Raw genomic sequence first — 13,735 nt, forward strand, 5'->3', positions numbered from 1 at the left:
CAGCTCAGTGGTTCAACTTAACAGATTTATTTCTTCACACGAAATCCAACAATGGTGGGGTAATTCTTGTAGGCTTCTGTCCTTCGTGCAGTGACTCCAGGATCCAGATTATTTCCATCTTATGGGTCCACCATTTCAACTTGGCTTCAGTCACCATGGACAGGAAAGCGTGTGGAAGGACTCACTTGCCCTTAAACACTTCACATTGGAAATACGCATCACCCCTCACACTTTATTGGCTAGGACTAGTCGCCTGGCCTTGCCTAACTGCGGGAAAGCTGGGAAGTATAGTCTTTAGAATCTAGGGAACGAGAACTGGATAGAGGCAAAAAGTATTGGTCTCTTCCCTACTCCTGTTTAGAAACTCTGCGTATAGTCCCAGCCACAGCCACCTGGTTACATCTACATGTGAGGTCATTGAGAACTTTCCAGGGAGCTGAGTTAGCCAGCCAGATGGCTGATTTATCTAAGCAATCTTTGGCAAATTATACATGACACAGGTGAAATGCATGAGCTCTGGAATCACACAGCCTCTGTAAATTATGGCTCGATCATTTCTAACAGTGTGACTTTGGCCAAGTTTTTTAACCTCCCTAAACCCACTTCTCTTTAACTTGCAGGTAGTAAGAGTACCTGCCAAATAGGATTAATGTGAAGATTAAAAGATCCTACTCTTCAAAGCACCTTATATAGATGTTAAGTATCCAAGTCTTAAATGCTACCTAGTATTGAGATTTTTAACTTTATATTAATTCGAGACTGCTAAGTTACAAAAGTAGTACAAAAAATTTCCAGTTTTTTCAAGTCCCAAATGTTATCACACTTCTCAGCCTCTACACGTGTGCGATTTCTTTCTGAACTATCTGAGGGTAAATTACAAATAGGATACCCCTATACCTCCTCTAAATATTGTGTATTTTCTGAAAAGGCCATTTTCTTAAACATAATTGCCAAAACCAAGAAATTGGCATTGAAACAATGTGATCTACAAACCTGATCCAGATTTTTCCAGGTGCCCTACTGACGTCCTCCTGGTCCAGGGTTAGATTCTGAACCATATGTGGTGTTTCCTTGTCATGTTTCTTTAATCCCTTTCAATTTGAAACTGTTCTTTCATGACCTTGATATATTTTAAAAATACGGGCTGTTGCTTTTGCACAATATTCCTCAGTTTGGGTTTGTCTTCTGTTTCTTCGTGATTAGATTGAGGTTATGCATTTTTGTCAGTAATATTCCAGAAACCATGTAGTAGCCTCTTCAGTGCTTCATGTTAAGTACATGATGCCTTTTTGTCCCATTAATGATGGTGTCCCCTTTGATCACTTGGATAAAACGGTATCTGCCAGGTTTTTCCATTGTATACTTACCAAATTTACCTTTTCAGTAAGCATTTTATTGGGAGATACTTTGAGATTGTATAAATATCCTGTTTCTCATCCTTCTTGCCCATTAATTTTAGCTTTTCTTGATGAATCTTAAAGCAATTATTACTGTGATGGTGGCCAAATGGTAACTTTCTAATGCCATCATTCCTACGTTTCCTCGCTAGTTATTACATATCCATGCATCTTGAGCCTCTCAAAAGAATGGGCCCTCTGGTATGAGACTAGGAGAGTCGCCATTAAATTAAACCTCATGAACAGTGAAAGAATGCGGCAACATCAATGGACTCGTGGAATGAGCACTATTGTTTCTATAGGAACTTATAATTTCCAACACGAATGAATGTGGCCACAGCCTTCCAAACTGGTGAATCAGGGCAGGGGTGACCTGGTGCATGTTTGCCCATCTTTCGAATTATCCAAAATAAACTGCACTCCCTAGGACCTAATATACTCTTGGTCACATCAAAGCAGGAGGGAGTTTCACCAGGCTTTCGGAGAGCATGGGAATGAGAAATCAAGGGTGGACATATTGAGAGAAGAGGAATACATCTGAAGGGGAACCTTGAGGTGTTGTGACTTTTACAGCTCCTGCAACAGATGAGCCAGTGAGAGAGAAAGACCAGAGAGGAATAACATGGTGTTATGGAAACCATGGCAAAAATCTGAAGAAAGAGAAAGCAAGAAAGGATATCTTGCACTCCTGAGTATAGTCTTGATTTGGAGTAACTTGTGTGCTTTAGGTTAGAACTTGGGTTGAACATCTTCAATATGCCAGACTCCATAAAGGGGAAACCTTCCCCCCCCCCCCCCCCACCATGGGCCCTGGGGTTTCTGTCCAACTCCTTTCCCTAAAAGAGAAGTCACACGGCCATTCCTCTGCCCAAGCAACGCTGTGCTCCAGTGCACAAGAATGTGCAGGGCCTGCAGTCCTGGCTCTGACAATAGAGCCTGGGGAGGCTACTCTGCCCCCTCCAGCTTGCTTCCACAAGAAAGGAACCAAGCCCAAGGTCCTGGTGTGTCTGATTCTGCTGTACCTCGTTAACGGCTGCTTGCGAAAAAACCGCACTTCCCTTCTTGGGATCTCCTTTACCTTCTTCTTACTCTCCAACCTCCACTGTCCCCTTTTCCTAAGCATAGCCCACAGTCAGTATCAAGGATTACAGAAATCAGCATAAGGTCATTGGATATGGTGTTTAAGCAGTGCATTGATGATTTGAGAGGCCAGTATTAATAAAAACTATGATAGTTCCAGGGGTGCCTGAGTGGCTCAGTCAGTTAAGCTTCCAACTTCAGCTCAGGTCATGATCTCACAGTTCATCAGTTTGAACCCCACATCGGGCTATGTGCTGACACCTCAGAGCCTGGAGCCTGCTTCGGATTCTGTCGTCTCCTCTCTCTGCCCTTCCCATGCTCATGCTGTCTTGCTCTGTCAATAATAAACGTTAAAAAAATTTTTTTAAACTAGGATAGTTCCAGATAAATGGGCCATAGCCTACATTTCCCAGAAAGACCGGGAAAAGCATAGTTGTGGTTATAGGTTTTTGCAGTCAAGACATCAGGGCATGCTTTCAAGAAGCTAGAGAACAAGAACTTGAAGATACCAGAAAGGAGATAATGGGGATGGAAGTAGAGAATCCCTGGTAAAAGAACCCCAGGAACTAATAGGATGTGGCTTCTCTAGAAATAGAATGAAGGGGGGGCAGGGAAGCAAAGGATGGATGATGATGCAGACAAAATTGAGGGAGTAGAGAGAAGAGCTGAGGCCTTGACCACCTCGGTGAATCAGGTGTAGAGGTCACCTGTGGGAATGGGGGAACATCCAAAGTTCTTTAAGAAGAGTGAAATGAATCTGGAACAGCTGCCTCAAAGACTTTAATAGAAGGTTAGGAATGAAAAGGCTGCTCTGACAACAAAATGACTTCTGATTCTGAAAAATAAACATGCCTGGATAATGCATTGGGTACAGATTGATTTTCTCCAGGAAAGTCTTTACAGGTCTCTGCTGATTGTAGTGTTTGCTGGATCATCTATCTGAATGTCTAAGTCTGATAGGAATCTTTGGCAGACTAATGGCTGGAATAACTATTAGCATGCACTTCTCAATACTTAGAGAAATGAAATTTTCCACTCACAGTAAGCTGTTAAAATCCTAATTATCCCCTTGGAGTCTGGCCCTCTTGATTTCAGAAACTAGCTCCTTTACAAAGGAAGGAAATCATACGCACACACAAGTACCCATTCATACACACCATGAATAAAATCAATCTTCATTTCCTCATCCAGTAAGATACTCTAAGTCACTCCTCGACACATTGACTTTCTGGTAATCTCGTCATTGATCATTCCAAACACAGTAAGCTTTCTACTCACTCCAGTTAACAGCAGCAGCTGGTTTTTGTTGGAAGATGCATTTATGTCAACCACGGAGAACATTTACTCCTCTCACTGCACCCCATACCACACAGTGGCCAATTATGAACGAAAGGCCAGTTTCTTTCCTCCTGAGCTTTTGTGGAGACACTGAGAAAATCCTTTCCTGGGGAAATGAAGGCTGAAAGCCCTGGAAGGGAAGGAGACAGTTCTCCAGAGAGGGGTAGGAAAAGGTTGGCGGAGAAAAAGATGTAAGGGGCTAATGCCAGAAGCAAAGTACTAAGTGTTGTGAGCACCTCCCTCCAAGCCCTAAAGGGGTTCTTTGTGGGTTCTAGCTGTGAGCAAAAGGCAGCTTGCCCCAAGTGGTGAGGAGAGTGGTCCTCGTTTTGTCCTGAGAAGAAGAAAAAGCTGAGTGGCTCAGCCTCGGAAGCACCAAATCAAACAGAAGCCCCAAGAACAGCGTGGAGGTCTGAGGAGGTTTAGGAAGTAGAGCCATGCTTCAACCAAAAGGCGATCAACAATAGATGGAAAGAGTAGGATTCTCCTGTGCAGTTATGCCTGCATAGAAGATTGAATTAAGAGTTTTAAAGAAAATAGCATTAAAAGACTCAAATATAGTCAACAAAATAGAAAACTGGTAGTATTTTGTTATTTGGGGGCTTGTGTTAGATTGCGGTTAGAGGTGTAGTTTAGCATATACAGGTCATATATTACATGTTGGTAGAATAGTTACCTTGATCTTCGCAAAATATGCTTTATAAGAAAATGACCATCTCCCCAAATCAGTGATGACTGAAAATGTTCTGTGGGCGGGGTGCGGGGGAGTAACTGTAAAGTCAAATGCTTTAGAAAAGTCAGGCTTGGGGCCAAGTTGTATTTACCTTTAGAAGTTATGCTAGAAAATGCTGCAAATGTGCATTATAAATCTACCAATAGTCAAAAAGAGAAGCAACCAACGGGGCTATGAGAATGGGGGACACCATGGGAACATAGTTATGGACAGTAAAAGTACAAATAATGTGAAGTTAGATGGATAGAATGGGGCTACCCCTGGAGATAAAAGTAAACAAGTTGAAACACAACCAGACAGTTGATATATTGACACAGTTGGCTGTTCTTCCACGGTTGGCTATTCTTTAATTGTGCTGTTTATCTCCTAAGAACACTTGAGTGGTTGCAAAGCAAACTTCTGAGTTAAGATCTGAAGTCTCAACTCAAGTACAATCCATCAACAGCTTCCGATTGCTGTAACTCCTTGGTGCAGAATTTAAAACCCTCCACAAATTGGTCTCAGCCTGCCTTCCCAAAATAAGGCATAGAAAAGACAGTTGTCAGAGCATTAGGTTGAGGAAAGATGAGTTAACATTGGGCTAACACCATGTTGGTAATTGATGGAATTCACTGGTCACCTAAAAAGGAATGGGATGCTGGGAAGAACATGACCTGGCCATCGGTCCAGGCATTGTCCCCTCTCTACTTACCCTTTCTACTTCCTCCACTCCACACCCCCATTTCCAAGGCATCCAGTTGCATTCTGGAGGTGACTTTGGACTTGCTGTAGTTACCATCATACCCAAAACCAGTCTTGCAGCCCTTTGACATGCTCCAAACTTCTCTCCTTTCCTTCCACTTTATACCCCACTCCCCAGATTAAGAAATCATGACCTTATTTGTCACTGCAAAATATAGTAGAGAATTAGGTTTTTGTGGAATTTTAAATACATATTTGGCCACATCATGGAGTACTATGCAGCTATAAAAAATAAAAGTGCTGTATGAACTAATGGGGAAATGTCCACAATGTTTAAAAAAAAAAAAAATTCCAAAACTACATCCAGAGTAAGATGATTCCATCTTTGTGGAATAAATGAAACAAAACTAAATAGATGTCTTGAGATCCCAAGGGTATGACTGAGGAACAGCCAACAGGTGATCTGCTTGGCTAAGGCCCACAACTCTTGCCTTGCTGGGTTGGGTTGAATGTGCACACCCTGAGTACATCTAGTAGTGAAGGTGCTAGAAGACCAAAGCCAGTTCTGCAAGGAGGCTAGGAGGAGGCAGGTTTGGGAGAAGGATGGGCAGTAGAAAAGAGAGGGTGTGAGAGCACTCCCATAGAAAGAACTACTTTGCAGATGTCCTGGCTGCTACTCCGTAAGTCCTGTGGGGTTGTGGTGTGATAGCTACTTTCCAGAGCCAGTTGCTCAGATCCCCAAATTTTTTTTAAAGCACACTAGGGAAGCAACAAAACTCCTTGAGTTTTAGGTTATAAATCGTCAGAAGAACTTTTATTTTTAAACCACTGCAGAGGGAAGATAATGGAATTGGTATTTGCTGCCCCAAACACCAGAAATCACACTGTATGTTCTTAAGGAAAAGTCAGAGAAAGGTGAGAAAGGAAAAGAAAAAACTTTGAATTTAATGGAATTTCATGTATATATCGCCATGTGACTAATACTAAGGTAATTTGTGACCCATCGTTCCCTATAACTACCTTCCATGACTGTATGAGCCTTTATCACAAGCCTTTCTGTCCATATAGATGTAATAGGTTTGCATTTGACATGGATAAGGCTCTGTAGAAAAACCATTTGACAACAATGGTGATTTTATCCCTTTATAATCAGAGAAAGCTGTAGTTTGATGGATATCCGTGCACAAATCCATGCTAATTTGAGACCCTCCTCGTTACCCTAGTAGCCAGCTAACAAAGGCTTTTTGTGTAGTTCATTAGGTCCTCGTTTTAGCTTCCTCATCAGCCACGAACAGGGCATTTTCTTTTTTTTTTTTTTTTTTATTTTTTTTTTCAACGTTTTATTTTTATTTTTGGGACAGAGAGAGAAACAGAGCATGAACGGGGGAGGGGCAGAGAGAGAGGGAGACACAGAATCGGAAACAGGCTCCAGGCTCTGAGCCATCAGCCCAGAGCCCGACACGGGGCTCGAACTCACGGACCGCGAGATCGTGACCTGGCTGAAGTCGGACGCTTAACCGACTGCGCCACCCAGGCGCCCCGAACAGGGCATTTTCAACACAACATGGAATAAACAAAATATTTTAGATCCAAGTAACTTGTTGCCTAGATTCCATTGAATAAAACTGATTCTCCTAAGGGAAAATATACTTCTGTTTTTTTTGTTTCAAATTAAATTTTAATGTTCATTTTAGAGACAGAGCACGAGTTAGGGGAGGAGCAGAGAGGGAGGGAGAGAGAATCTGAAGCAGGTTCCAGGCTCCAAGCTGTCAGCACAGAGCCGGACTCGGGGCTGGAACTCAAGGATTGTGAGATCATGACCTGAGCTGAAGTCAGATGCTCAACTGACTGAGTCACCAAGATGTCCCTTGTTTCAAACTTAAATACAGTCACGGGTGTTAACTAGACTTATTGTGATCATTTTACAAATATCAAATCATTACACTGTACACCTGAAACTAATGTGATATTGTGTGTCAATTATACCTCCATTAAAAGGAAATTCTTGGAGAAAATGCTTGGGATTTTGATTAGGAGGATTATGTTGAATCTATAGGTTAAATTGGAGGAAACTGCCACCTTAATGTCAAGTTTTCTACTGCATATGAACATTATATATTTCCGTTCACTTAGGTCTTTGTTAAAGTTTCTCAGTGATTTATTGACAGAATGTCTTACAGATCATTATCAAGTTTGATTCCCAAATATTTTGTTTTTGAATGCTATTGTAAGTGGTATTTTAAAGTTCATTTTTTCAATTGTTCATAGCATATACAAAGTTTATTTTTGTATACTAACCTTGTAACATGCAATGTTCTTAAGTTCACTTTTCAGTGTTAGTATTTTTTTTTTTCCATAGACTTCGAGTTTTCAGTGTAGGGATGCCTGGGTGGCTCGGTTGGTTAAGCATCCGACTTTGGATCATGATCTCACGGTTCGGTTCGTAAGTTCGAGCCCCAGGTGGTCAAGCTCTGTGCTGATAGCTCTGATTCTGTGTCTCCCTTCTGCCCCTCCCCTGCTTGCACTCTGTGTCTCTTTCCTCAAAAATAAGTGAACATTAAAAAAAATTTAAAGTTTTCAATGTAAACAATCATGTCTGTAGTAAAGGGAGTCTTGAGAAATACCCCACCAGAAAGTGGTTGCCCTACGTGCCAAAAGACTTATAATTTGTCTAACTGCAGATCTAGATTCCTGATCTGTGAAGCTGGCAGCAGTGAGCTTCAACATTTTCCCAGGTTGGGTGTTACAAGAGATGGATAATTTGGATTCTGTCAGCAGGAGCTGATCAGTGCTCCAGTATTCAGGATGGGCATGTTTCTGTAGAAGACTTAACACTCTGATGCATTCAAGACCTATGTGCTCATTCAGTAAACATGAGCATCATATGTGCATAATACTGATGGAAGGATAAAAGCACCATGGTAAGCTCATAAAAGCTCCCAAGGCTTGGGAAACACCAACACCATTTCCTTAGTGCATGTTACTTTACAGATTCTCTCTTATACCTGAGTACAACCCAAGATTCAACCCTGTTTCATCCCAGTCCAGGAAGTGCTTTGAAAACCAGGAGAAGGGTCTTGGGACACCTGGAACAGTGATGCATTTGAACCCATGCTCAGGAGTTCCCAGGAGTCCATTTTAAACTCCATACAGCTGATACAGTGGGAAGAGATCAGTTCTATCTCCTAGTCAGTAGGGATACAACACTCCTGGAATAACCACATCAGTGACAACTAACAGTTGCTGGTAATTTGTCCCAAGCCCTGTGTTCAGTACCTTATTTATAGCACCTTATTTAGACCTCCTATGGGTCCATGAGGCAGAAACTATTTTTATTGAAGCATAAAACATACAGAAAAAAGCACAAAAGATGTAAAATTTTTGCATGTACCTGATACCAGGTTGCAAACTGCCAGGGGACAAGGAGTATCTTGCTCATGTTTATGTCTTCACAGCAGCACCTGGGACAGAGCCTTAACATATTGTTACGAGGTTAAACCTAATAGCCAAAAGTAAATGTCCCTTGTCTTAATTGTTCTCAACTTCAGGTGCATGTCACTGTCACCTGTGGAACTTTCAAAGATACGGTTGCCCATGCCCCAAGACTGGTGATCTTGATGCAGTGAGAAAATAACTGATTCCGTAGCTGGATTTGGGGCCGTACAAATATTTTCATTAACCTTTAACCCTATGCTGTTCTCAAAGAGAAGTCACGAGAACTTTTGCCATGGCTTCACTAAATGATATGGCTAAAAGCTTCATGATGTGTACCTGTCATCTCTTCTAAGATGACTTTTTTACACAACTCTTCCTTCAAATGCTTAAAGTACTCTAGGGAATATCACTAAAAGGATTTTTTTAACCTACACTTTCAACATTTTTACATCAAAAATGAAAGTAATCATTGGAATAACGATGAAAATGTCTCTGGTAGTGCATTAAAGGGAAATAGTTACTAGGTTAAGAAGGAATCCATTAATATTATGGATATCGGTAGTATCCAAAGAACTCACAGTGGTATTTTATAAAAGCAATACTCTAAAATTTGCCCTATTTTTCTTGTCAGGAGAACCTCGTCAATGTTCTATTATGACAAGAATGTGAATGGTAAACACACACACCTAGAAATAACTATGGATGTCCAGAGTTATACTAAATTTCATACCATCAATTTCATTCGTTCAGTTACTCATTTGTCCAACAAATGTTAGAAAAACACCATATTAGGCACTAGAGATAGAGGTAAAGTTTTGTTTTTTTTTTTCCTTTAGAGTTATGAGTTTAGTGGGGGAGACCGTTTAGGAAATTGGAAGTTTCAGGGCACCTGGGGGTGGCTCAGTTGGTTAAGTGTCCGACTTCAGCTCAGGTCATGATCTCGCGGTCCGTGAGTTTGAGCCCCGCATCGGGCTCTGTGCTGACAGCTCAGAGCCTGGAGCCTGCTTTGGATTCTGTGTCTCCCTCTCTGCCCCTCCCCCACTCATGCTCTGTCTCTCAAAAATAGATGTTCAAAATTTTTTGAAAAGGAATTGGCAGTTACCATGGATGTGATAAGAGCAATACTATAGATACACATAAGGCACTGCAGGGACTTAGCAGAAACAAATTTGAGGGGGCAGGGAGTACAGAGAAGATGTCAGTGAAGCTTTCCAGGAGGAGTAATTCTTATGGTTTGAATTTTATCTTAAGGAACAAATAGAAGCCAAACAGTTCAAGGCAGTATCAGAGTTCTCAGTCACCAGCAACAGAATTGATATTGGCTGATAAAGTGAAAATTTATTAAAATGTTACATAGCTCACAGAATTTTCTCTAGGACTTGAGAACCAGGCTTAGAGTCCAAACAGTCAGAAGCATCTCCCAAAATCCTGCCAGAGATCTGGTCCAGCGAGGATGCTGCTGGAACCGGTATTGTCAGTGCCACTGTCCCTGGACATTAAACAACCACCAGCCCCAACAGAGCTCAGTCTTGCTAGAACTGCTATCATCACCATCAGAAAAATTTCTCTGGTTCTTGATTCTGCTAATTACCTCCCCATTCAAAGTCTGGGGAGGGGCCTCTGTTCAGAAAAGCCTGGGTGGCATGTGTGGCACCTAGCAGCAAAGGAAGCGGAGAAAGTCTCCTCCTGTTTTCATTGCCCACTCCAGAACTTAGTGGCTTAAAACATCAACGGCCATTATTAGATCTCCAGATTGTGTGGAATGACTGGGATCAGCTGATTAGTTCTTGTGCTCTAAGTGCTACCTGCTGGGTCTAAAAATCATGGGAAGGCTGCTCTGCCTGGAATGTCCAAGATGGGTCACATCCATGGCTGGCTGTTGGCTGAGAGCGCAGTCAGAGCAGGTCACTCCTACATGTAGGTTGGGCTTCCCTCAGCATGCTTCACTCAGGGAAGTTGTACATTTTACACGGAGTCTCTCTTCCAGGAGGAGCACGCCAAGCAGCAAAGTCAGAACCTTCAGATCTCTTAGTGCTCAGCCTGAAAAGTTACACAGCCCCACTTCCACCCATGTTGTTGGTCAAATTAAGCCACAGGCTAGCACACACTGAAGACGAGAGAGAAACTCCATCTCAAAACTGCAGCATGGTAAGAATCTGCAGCTGTCTTTAATTCCCTACACTGACCCTCTCAGCCTTTATACTAGGTGGAGGGGTTTGTCTCCCACCGAGACTCACAAGTTGGTGATTTTCCCATGCATAGGAGAGGGGTTCCAATACTGAGCTCTTAAAAAAACAAAACACAATTATCCACTGTAAGAAGCAGGGAGAAGGGCATTTCAAGCAGAAGGAAACAGTATTAGAAAGTCACGGAGGGCTTCAGCTACTACTGCCGCTTAAATAGTGCACTACTCTTGATAATATAATTCCCGCTGTTCTCTCTTGCTAACACTGTATTAGAACTCCTTGCTGAGCAGAGCTGTAATTCTACTGAATTTGTACATATTAGAGGATTTAAACTAATTACAATTGATTTGGAAGTTTCAGTCCTTGGTTTTTTTTTTTTTTTTTCTCCTTTCCACATCTTTAAAACCCTTCACAAGATCACTGTTTATGCGATTTGCTCCAGAATCAGAAATGTGTATTTGACAATGATTGCCTAGGGAATGCAGTACTTTAGGAAAAATAAAAATCCAGACCTCCTCTTTTTGAGAGAGAGAGAGTGCACACATGCACGCAGGAGGGGCAGAGAGGTAGAATCCCAAGTAGGCTGGGAGCTGTCAGCACAGAGCCTGATGCAGGGCTCAAACTCAGGAACCCGAGAGATTATGACCTGAGCTGAAATCAAGAGTTGGGCAGTTAATCAACTGAGCCACCCAGGCGCCCTGCCTCGGGTATTTTTTTAATAGTCTCTTCTTTTGCTTCTCATTATGAAATACTCAAAATAGATAAGTTAAAAAAAACACACACATTCACCACCTAGTTTCAACTTAATGATTTCTAGCATTTTGTCATACTTTATGTACATGAGTTTTTTTTCTGAACCATTTAAAAAAAAAAAATTACACATCATTACATTTTGGGCATCTCCAGAAAGTAAGGGTGTTCCCCTACATATCCATAATTTCATCACTATATCTAAAAAAAAAAAAAAAAAAAAAAATCAAGAACATTTAATGCCGGGACACAGATTTTCTCAAGTATCCCAAAAAGGCTTTTATGAATGGTTTATTCAAATGATTCTATTGAAAACCACAAATTGCATCTGGTTATTTCTCTTATGTCCCTTTTAACCTAGATTATCCCTTTTGAAGAGAAGTTATTTGTAGAAAAATCCACATGAGGGATTGGTGCCATTGTTTCGTAGTAGCCCTGTTTAACTCGTTCCTCCAGTATTTCCTGTGAGCTGGAAGGTAGTTTTAATAAGATTCAGATTAAATATATTTGGCAGGAATACTGTGTACTTCCATCTCCATACTTCTGTGATCCGTGAATTTCACACTGCATCACATCAGGGGGCTCACTGTGTCCAGTGAGCCTTTGTCTTTCGGTTTGGGGAGGGAGGAACAAAGATAATGTTACACAGTTTGGGTGAGACAAAATAGTCTAAGGATTAAAAAAGGGCCAAAGGTGTGGAGAGAAGGGATAGCCGGCCCCCTGGGGATGCTGTCTACCTCTTAGCCCTTAGCTTTGGCTGACTCAGTTACCTGAGAAGAGAGAGGCTCATCATGATGGCACTAATGAAGGAAGGCAAACATCCTGCATGGAGTCTGAGAACAAGTCCTCTACCTCAGGGAAGAGTAAGGTCCTAGCATAGCCCCTGTTCAAGTCTCTCTCGTCCTGTTCTGGGAGATGTCTGGCCTGATTTCCTCTTCGCAAAAGCACCACAACAACATTTACTTCATGGGGTCTACAGAGCTGTAAGAATTTAGGGTGCAGGGGCGCCTGGGTGGCTCTGTTGAGTGTCTGACTCTTGATTTAGGCTCAGGCTCTGAGCTGACCGCTGCAAGCCTGTTTGGGATTCTCTTTCCCTCTCCGCCCCTCCCCCACGCATGCACATATGCATGCACATATGCATGCATGTACGCTCTCTCCCAAAATAAATGAATAAAACTTAAAAATGTAGGGTCTGGCATACTTAATATAGACCCAGAAGCCAGGACACCTGACTTATTGTTCCTGTCAGCTCTAACATACCAGTAGAAGCCCAAAATGCCAGTAGGAAGTTCTCCAGAAAACCAGTGGGGCAGTGTGGCTCCTGGAGTGATTTTAAGTTTGGGGAAACAGTGGCAGACAACTGAGCCACCCTACAGGCTCTACAAGGACTGTGTGAGAATCAGGAGAGATCATATACTTTAAAAATACTTTGGAAAGTTGTACAAATCTAAAATATTAGCATTAGTACAATACGTCAGGAACTCTCTAGGATGCTGCTCACAATTCATGGTTTTAAACAACTGGTTCTGGAAAAGCTGTTTTTTAACCATGAAAAAATGAATACAAAACATGTCAGAATTATGACAAATATCCATGTACCCTCTATTTAGAATTAATGTAAATGGATTGATCAAAACATGTAGTTGTACATCCTAAATATAATTTCTATTTGTCATTTATCTCAAAGCTGGGAAAGAAAAAATGTAAATGGCTTGCCACATTTGCTTCAGATTTTCTTATATACAACACATTGCAATTACAGATAAGTCCACTTTAGTGTTTTCTGACCCATACTAGCCCCTAATAGAATTTTGCATATGTCGTGCCAGTCCATATTTTTTATACTTTAGGATATACATTTTTTTATAATAAAGTATTGGTTTTAAAAACTCACATTATAAAATTCATATTTTACCCATTCTTAAACTTCATTCACTTGTTTTTATAATCTAACCATATTGATACCTATAGCTCTAAGTGCTGAAAAGTAATACATATATGAATATATCACTATCCACTAAAAAGTATAACTTAAAGTGTTTAATGGGTTATAAAATGAAATCCTAGGAAAACGTGTAGATGAAAAGAACCTTGGAAATCCATCTGGTACAGGGTGTCTTAGCTGCAATTCATAGACC

Source organism: Leopardus geoffroyi, chromosome A3 (assembly GCF_018350155.1).
Source record: "Leopardus geoffroyi isolate Oge1 chromosome A3, O.geoffroyi_Oge1_pat1.0, whole genome shotgun sequence".
NCBI lineage: Eukaryota > Metazoa > Chordata > Mammalia > Carnivora > Felidae > Leopardus > Leopardus geoffroyi.